The sequence below is a fragment of the Macrobrachium nipponense genome, chromosome 8 (genome assembly GCF_015104395.2).
Source record: "Macrobrachium nipponense isolate FS-2020 chromosome 8, ASM1510439v2, whole genome shotgun sequence".
NCBI lineage: Eukaryota > Metazoa > Arthropoda > Malacostraca > Decapoda > Palaemonidae > Macrobrachium > Macrobrachium nipponense.
Window position 1 is genome coordinate 6084424 of NC_087203.1, and position 8902 is coordinate 6093325.

The 8902-nt window shown below is 38.5% G+C and overlaps 1 protein-coding gene across 1 annotated transcript in view; it reads right to left on the reverse strand.

The window, feature by feature from the left end:
* The window catches only part of LOC135222604 (cell adhesion molecule Dscam1-like), a 677404-nt gene that overhangs the window by 552378 nt on the left and 116124 nt on the right, over positions 1 to 8902 (reverse strand).

Below are 8902 nucleotides of genomic sequence, written 5' to 3' on the forward strand. Positions count from 1 at the left end.
AGAGAGAGAGAGAGAGAGAGAGAGATCTCTCCTACTCATACTTCAAATGCTCATCATCCTCTCATCCTCCAAATGAGAAGAGAATGCTCAGGATGAAAGAACGGCATAAAAGCGCACAGGAGTAACTCCCCTGGTGCGGTGCGGGGGTGGGGGGGACAGGGCAGCAGGAGAGGTCTTTGAATGGCAAATGAAATCATCTCCTCAGCAATTCAGCAGCCAACCTTTGTGATATTAAGGGAAAATGTATCTATCCGACTTGGGGGAAATAACATTAAAATCTTCACGTTCCAAGAGAAGGAAATGAAGTGGAACGTGGAAGTGGGTTTTGACATATACAAAAATAAATAACGTAGAAATAAAGAACAAAGCAGAAGGATCGAGAACTTTAATCCAAATGAAATGGTAAGGAAGAAAAAGATGGCTTATATTAGAAAATACCAGTTATTATTCGTCGGCGAATGATACAAGTATATCCGAACATGACGTTATGGGTTTGAGAGAGGAATTATTCTCCGGCCGCCGATGGGATTTTTATGCCGCTTATGGAACGACTTTTAAGCCGCGGAAGTTGCTGTGTGGCCATTCGCAAACTATTCAGCAGATATGGATTCCACAGAATGCCAAACTAATCTCCCAATAACGTTGAGCTAATGGTTTATTGCTTCTTTTCCCCCCCCATTCAAGGCATCTCCTTAACAGCGCTTCAGTTAAAAGGAGGGATTCTGTCTCGTCCTTTGGTGTATTAGCCTTCCGACGGTGGTGGAAGCTCGCTCGCCTTTTATGCGATCTTGTGTGCGCGACACAAACAGACGCAGACAGACAGAGGGAGAGAAAATACGTACATACAATACATACATACATACATATGTGTGTGTATTATATATATATATATATATATATATATATATATATATATATATATATATATAATATATATATAAAAGGTAAGGCCAACTTAGGAAAATGAAAAAACGATAACTGCCTGAGATCTTTCGGTCTTAACGACCCTTTACTGAGGGCAAGACTGAGTCTTGCATTTGAGTTTTGCATTAAGACGAGAGATCTCAGGCAGTTTCCTTTTTTTCATTTTCCTCAGTGGCATTACCTTTATTTTACACATAGCATCACGTCATATATATTTCGTGATCAAGTTATTCATACACACACAACACACAAAACACACAACACATATATATATATATATATATATCTATACATATACACACACATCTATATACTATATATATATAGATATATATATAATATATAATAATATATATATATATATATATATATATATATCTATATATATATCTATATATATATCTATATATTATATATATATATATATATATAATATATTATATATATATATATTTATATATATATAGATATTATATATATATATATATATATATATATCTATATGTATATAGATATATATAGATATATATAACTATATTATAATATATATATATATATATATATCTATATATATATAATCTGTGTGTGCGAATCTATGTCTGATTCAAAACAATCAACTTTCATAGCCAGATACTTCACAGATGATGTTTTCACAACAACATTACTTGAAAGGATCATCAACGAAAACAAACAGACCAAATGACATGATTAAATTAAGTAGTGGTAACGAAAACAAAACAAACAGACCAAACTGACATGATTAAATTAAGTAGTGGTAACCCTGGAAACAACACAGAGCAGAGAAAGGTTGCGTGGAAAAAATCAATATTTTTTCTTATACCGAAGCCCTTTACGTAAAGAAAGATGCAAGGTCTTCCGCGATAAAAAAAAAAAAAAAAAATCGTTTTCTTGGTGTTTGTGAAAGTCGTACACCGTTCATTCTTTTTTACCGTAATTTCTCTACAAACTGAAAAATCACAGCTTGTAACTGACTGACAAGGACAAAGATGATCATATTTACAAATTAGTTAATTTAGCATTTAAATGTAAGATGATGAGATTATCCACTGAATAACAAATTATTCCAAAAAGCAAACAAGACCTGGAAGATGTGGCAATGGATCACAATGAAGCCCAAGCGCCAAGATACTTTTTGAGGCCTATCCATACGATAACTTTAATTGTTTAATATTACCAATGCTTGTTATAAACACATTCACGTCCGTGAAAGTTCATAACGGACGTCAATCAGATAAGTAGGGTCTAGCGGATGCTAGAAACTTGAACGTTACAAACCAACAGGAAATTGTGTATTGAATATCAATGTGGGTTCAGCCTGACATTTCCAGACGGTGGATGCCTTGAAAAAAATCGTCCTTTTTCCTCATATGCATTAGTAATATACCTGAATCCCAGTTGGTACCATCTGCCCTGTCTACTAGTTACAGAATTCTGAATTTGCTTCACTCCAAAATTCATAGCAGATGAGACGACCTGTGGCCACAATAAATCTCAGAGTATTATTACATTGGCCTGCAGTTGCAGAACTACCGTATCCTGCTATGAAAGAAAAAGGTCCCTCAACATATCATCAAAAGCTGTCCGTGCTGAGAAAATGACCACCAGGATTTCTATTTTCCTTCAATTTCCTTTGTTTGTGTGAGAGTTTCTAATAGAAGGACAGTTGGCCTCCATTCCGGAACGCTACAGAACGTAGGAAATTAAAAATGTAAAGGTCAGAGGGGGGTTTCGAAACCTCAGACAAAGGCCTCTCAAAGGCGGAAAATAGACGAGAGACTCCCCAGGTCAACAGGCTCGAACCTTACACGCAGCTAATAATAATAATAATAATAATAATAATAATAATAATAATAATAATAATAATAATAATAATAATAATCTATGAATGAAGTATAAGTCTGAATGACTTCACTCATTTATTTTTACGGATATTAAATGTTAGGATAAAATCAGCAGGGTTTCGAAGGAACTGCTATTTTAGAGCTGAAACAAATTTACAGTATTTAAACTACCGTAAAGATGGGAATCTCCTGCCTTAAGTATCCATGAACTGAACTCGAGGTATATTGAATTCATTATGTTTTTTATGCACCGAACGATATAACGGAACAGCAGCTCCCCCTTTCTGTTTCTACTGCGTTGCCAATTTTGATGGCCCGCTTTTAAAATGACCCAAGTCACCAAAAATTGAATTTTGGAGAAGATGAAGAAAATGAACATGGCACTTTAATACGGTATGGATGGCTAGCTTTCAACTGCAATGCCTCAATTTAGACAGAACTGCCTGGGGTCAGTTTTATGAATTGAAACGAAACGCCTCTACTTACGGGAATTTTAACGCCAATTAAGAACCATATATTTGTGATGTATAAATCGAAAGACCTCCATGCAGGGAACGTGTAATAGCATCCAATGACCTCGAATTGTAGGAAATGTAACGCCGCAGCACCTCTCCTCTGGAGAATCCAGTTCAAAGCGAGCAGACGCATGAACCAAGGGCGACAATGGAACTGACCCACTGAAATCAATCTGAAGCCTTAAGACATCCCAGTAAAATATGTGCCGACGATGGTCTTCATTACAATGACCACTGCTGGGGAACAGGGAATGGCCACTATGAGCAATCCGTCCTGAACCGAGTGTCTAGGAATGTTGCTGAAACCCAGAAGGGGAAAATGGTTTCAACGAGAGATCTGAATGATGCGGCGGCGGTGTGCATGCCGCAAGTTCTGTGGAATGAGGATGGCTCTCCAATAAGACCCGGACGGAATCACTCAAAATCGGCAAAGCCGTATGAAGATCACCCGCTTTGCTAGATGACACACACACACACACACACAAATGGATTAAATCCGTATTTCAGTCTGTACATTTGCCCATCGCAACCAGGTATAGCGATACTTATACAAGAGCCTAATATATCAACAACATAACGGTAATCATAAAAACAACACGAGCAACGTACTGCAGCAACACAAAACAACAACAACAATAATAATGATATTAATAAGTGAAAACGTTCACAGCCAACGCAAGCAGCGAACATCCTACTGAATCTGATTTCGGTAAATGAATCTAATGCTGCTCAGAATAATTCATTAACAAAATAAATATGGTTTACCGCCGGAATCCACATCATTTCCTAACATGACGATGACTAGCCTACTTGATATTTATCAAAAGCGCAGAGCAAGTTAGCGTAATAACGCTTCCCATTTAACGTTTCAGCTTTAAGACAGCTGTTGCCTAAAAGCTTAATATCAACCATTGCTTTCCGAAAACTGCGGTCCAAGTTGCTGAGTAAAATTGCAGCCATGAACAAATCGTTCAAGTTTCTTCGTCGATATCCATCTGCCGGAAAGCCCGGATTTTCACCCAGGGCCGTCGCCCCTCTTCCGTTCTAGAGGTATTTCGGTTACTCACACACACACACACACACACACAGACAAGATTTCAGAAACCATGACCTCGCTACGGGAGGTAATAAAAGTGAAGGAGCCCAAGAAAAAGAAAAACAGTTAAGTCGCTACTTTTGGTTTATGCAAAAGATACATCCGTTTTTAAAAGAGGTAGCAATTTACATTTGCTGTCGTGGATGACATTGCTGTTATGTACGTGGGTACTACTCTTATCTTATGTTATTACTGCTTTATCTGTTTGTTGTTTTCTTCGCTCTTTTTCTCGTATTTCATTTCGTTTCATTCCTTTCTGTGGACATTTCATACGACTTTTTGCTCTTTTGCGATAATAATAATAATAATAATAATAATAATAATAATAATAATAATAATAATAATAATAATAATAATAATAATAATAAGTACCAAGGGTAAAACTGTTCCCTCATTATTACAAATCCTTACATAAATGTTACAAAGGGTGAATAGAGAGAGAGAGAGAGAGAGAGAGAGAGAGAGAGAGAGACTAATGTAAGGGTACTTCCTCTGAAGTTAAATCTAAAGGAAGCCTTGTAACACCTAACTGGTTGCACGATCCCAAAATGACTCTGAGGAGACGTGACATAATCGCGTGCAGTTTCCTCCCACCTCCTCACCAGCAACAATTGGATTTTCTCCTGCTTGTTGGTTTCGCCATTCCCGTGGCCTTCCGTCTATTGGGAAGCGATCCTGCTTTTTTAATCGGTATTAGGCATGACTGTTTTTTTTCAAATCTGATTTTTTTTTAACTATCCCTATTTTAGAACACTACATTCAACGATCTATTACAAATACGTCATGCTAAACACCGTTACGAGTTGCAGAGATTCAAGAATAAATCTCTCGTCCTGCCGGCCTTCCAACAATTTCTACGCATTACGGGTCATCGCAACTAGCAACTATGAAACACCAATCGCCATTAGGTACCGAGAAAAAAAAAAACCGTCATAGTACCAGAATCATAACAAATTTCTTATGAAGAAAGCAATGCAACAAACATCAAGGCAATGGCCAAGGCTTCTCAAAGGTCATCTGGGATTTTCCGTAACAGGGTCAGTTTCTTTCTCTTTCGGTGCCTCCTGCTCGAACTGATCAATTCTCGACTTACTTACGAGCAATTCCAGGTCCAAATCATTGTACCTTTGCTTACCTTGGTGCGTGTCGTGTACCCGGTGGTTAGCTTACTATATGGGTCGCAACCGTGAAAAAGATGAAGTAAAAGATAACGGATGTGACCCATCAGCCCCTCGGCAAACTAAGATCTTGGTATTATTCACTTTGGAAGGTCCTGATGCGCTAATCTTTAAACCATAAGGGGTTAAAACAATCAACAGTTATTCGATAGACTCTCTCTCTCTCTCTCTCTCTTCTCAAGGTACGTGTACAATGAAAATTAAAATCTAGCTAGACCTGGCTTGCTCTAATGAGACTTACCCTAAAGCGTGTGTACACTACACCATAATTTGCTCTCCCTAGAGCTTCGGTAGAGTGGTGGTAGATCAAATATATCGAGACTGCTCTACCGTTAGTGTACACTGGAGTGTGTCTGACGAGGAAGTCTCAGTCAGACTTAAGACGTGTGTGGAGAGATGTCGCAGGTCAGGCACCTAGTTACTGCAGCTGCGGGATTAGTCATAATGAAGGATTTGAAGAAAAAGAATTGGAGAGCGTCGAAGAATTCCCATGCACTTTTCACAGTCACATCAGTTCCCATGCAACTTTTCTTCTTTTTTATTTTCACTGTTCATTTGACATCGCAGATTGTGCCCCTTTCGTGTGATTTCTGATTCAGGAATATTTAATGTCTTTGCCATTTCTTTTATAGCACTTGCCTTCTTTTCTTTATTAAGGTAATGCACCAACTACACATTCCAGAGTTCTGGGAAACTTTCATATCGCTGTATTAGTGACATTGTCTGATCACTATCCCATTTTCATTTTCCACTGGACGTCATTTTACCCACGTTGTACAGCAGTTCTCTCCCTAGATCGAAAAAAGCTATTTAAGTTCACAAATAGATCTAGAGTAGTCTCGGCACGTGCTGTCAACCTCGTGTCCACTACAACACTAGCTAGACTATAACAAATCTCCCGAAATCGGAGATTAAGTCTACCTAGAGCACTCTCACTGTAGTTTACACTATTTAGAGAGCCCTAGCTAGAGCAAATCTAGCAAAAAATATCTACAGTGTACTCGTACCTTTATAATTGATGTATACAATAATTTATGAATCAAAATAATTGGTTTCTAAATTTTTGGTTAGTAAGAATTAAACAAGGAGTTTTTCAAAGCGGTCCGTATTTACGGAAAGGTGTACTAAGGTATAAGTGGCCTGGTGTGGATCTCTGAACTTTCCTACCAACCGGAACAAATTCGTTTAATATGATAAAAAACGTTGGCATCAAGGTTTACTATACTGAGTACCATTATGGTAATGTTACCCTACTGATATTCTTTCGTTCCTTCCATCTAACCGTTTCTTCTTCATCACTGTCGTTTGTGAAAGGTTTCTCACATTCAATTTAAGGCAAGCTAATGGCCTTATAGGCTCGGCTATTATATTGAAAGTACAAAGATGAGGAAGAAGGAACAATAAAAAATAAAAACTTCTAATCTTAGTCCAATAATACGAGTGCAGGAAATTTCGTTACAATGGGTAACACATAACAAATTCTCTCTCTCTCTCTGACACTGACAGCGGGGTGAGGTGTCCTTGAATAGGCGAGAGCTATGAAGAGAGGAGCACGAGTGTCCTTTAAGGATGTGTCTGTGCAGGCGAAACCATCTTCATCCCAAGAGGATACACTCTCGTCAATGCAGAGGCAAAGTGAGGTCAGTCTGCGAATTCTAATAATATAATAATAATAGGGGAAGACAACCTCCAGGAAATTCCAGAAGTCTAACCAAGTACGAGACTCTAGGAAAACAATATAGAGCAATCCGGTATGAGACAACAAACATGGCTCCAGGAAGTCAGGGCAGGAGAAATGGGGAGAATAAAACAAGGATTCACCGAGATCACGACAGACACAGCCAGACACCAGCCAAAGAAGATGCCCAACTGGAATGCCCCACCCGATGAAGTCATTGCATACTGGTTTAAAACTTTAAGGCCCTACACGCACGAATAGCAAAACAATTCCAGCATTGTATCACAAACCACTATGCACTAAAATGGACGATCACAGGGAGAACATTCTTAATACAGAAAGAGAAGAAAACTATAGGAAGTAACTACAGGCCTATCACTCGCCTACAAATAATAGGCTATACAATTGCCTAGAAGATACACTCATGTCAAAACTCAACGCCGGAAATATGATAAAAGCCATTAACACATGGGCAGTACCAGTAATCAGATACAGCGCAGTAGTGGAGTGGACGAAGGCTGAACCATAGACCAGCAAACTAGGAAACACACGACAATACAGAAAGCACTTCACCCAAGAGCAATTACAGACAGAGGAATGGCACAACAACCTAATGAACGAACAGTACACGAGAAACTAAAGAACTGGCTAGCGATGAAATATGGCAATGGCTACAGAGGAAAGAACTCGAGAAAGAAACAGAAGGAATGCTAACAGGCACAGGATCAGGCCCTAAGAACCCCGGAACCCTACGCTATATAAAAAAAGTAAATCTTACTTTAACCAGACCACTGAGCTGATTAGAAGCTCTCCTAGGGCTGGCCGAAGGATTAGATATTTTTACGTGGCTAGGAACCAATTGGTCACCTAGCAACGGGACCTACAGCTTATTGTGGGATCCGAACCACATTATATCGAGAAATGAATTTCTATCACCAGAAATAAATTCCTCTGATTCCGCGTTGGCAGAGCCGGGAATCGAACTTCGGACCACCGGATTGGCAGCCGAGCGCGAAAACCACTCGTCCAGCGAGGAACTACCCTACACTGTAAAAACCACCCAGTCGAATAGGATGATTGTGATTGACCAATAATAATAATAATAATCAAAATTCTTGCCTACTGACCAACCCACGTATACATACCTGTACATCACGTATCTTAATTCACTTGCTTTTATACTCTCGTAGATGACTGCCTGTGTGCTGTCGACATGTTAGAAAAAATATAACTAATGAACAGAAATCTTTATACGAAATTAGGAAATCTGATATACCAGCTACATGCTGATGAAAAAGAAACAGCTATAATTTTCAATGATACTGCCCTCACAGAGGGTCTCCTCCCTAATAATAGTAATAACAATGGGCACAGTTTTCCGTGTCGAAAATAGTGATAATGGTTGCAGGTCCACAATAATAAAGTATGTGAGAGTTGATGGTCTTTAATAAATATTAAATGCTTTCGAACCTTGTGCTCGGTTCATCCTCAGTCAAGTGAACATTATGACTTTATGAAATTGTCCTGTTTAGAGGTTTACTTCGACGGTTTTTTAAAGTCATAAAGTTCACTTGACTGAGGATGAACCTAACACAAGGTTCGAAAGCTTTTATTGTTTATCAAAGACCATCAACTCTAACATGCTATAT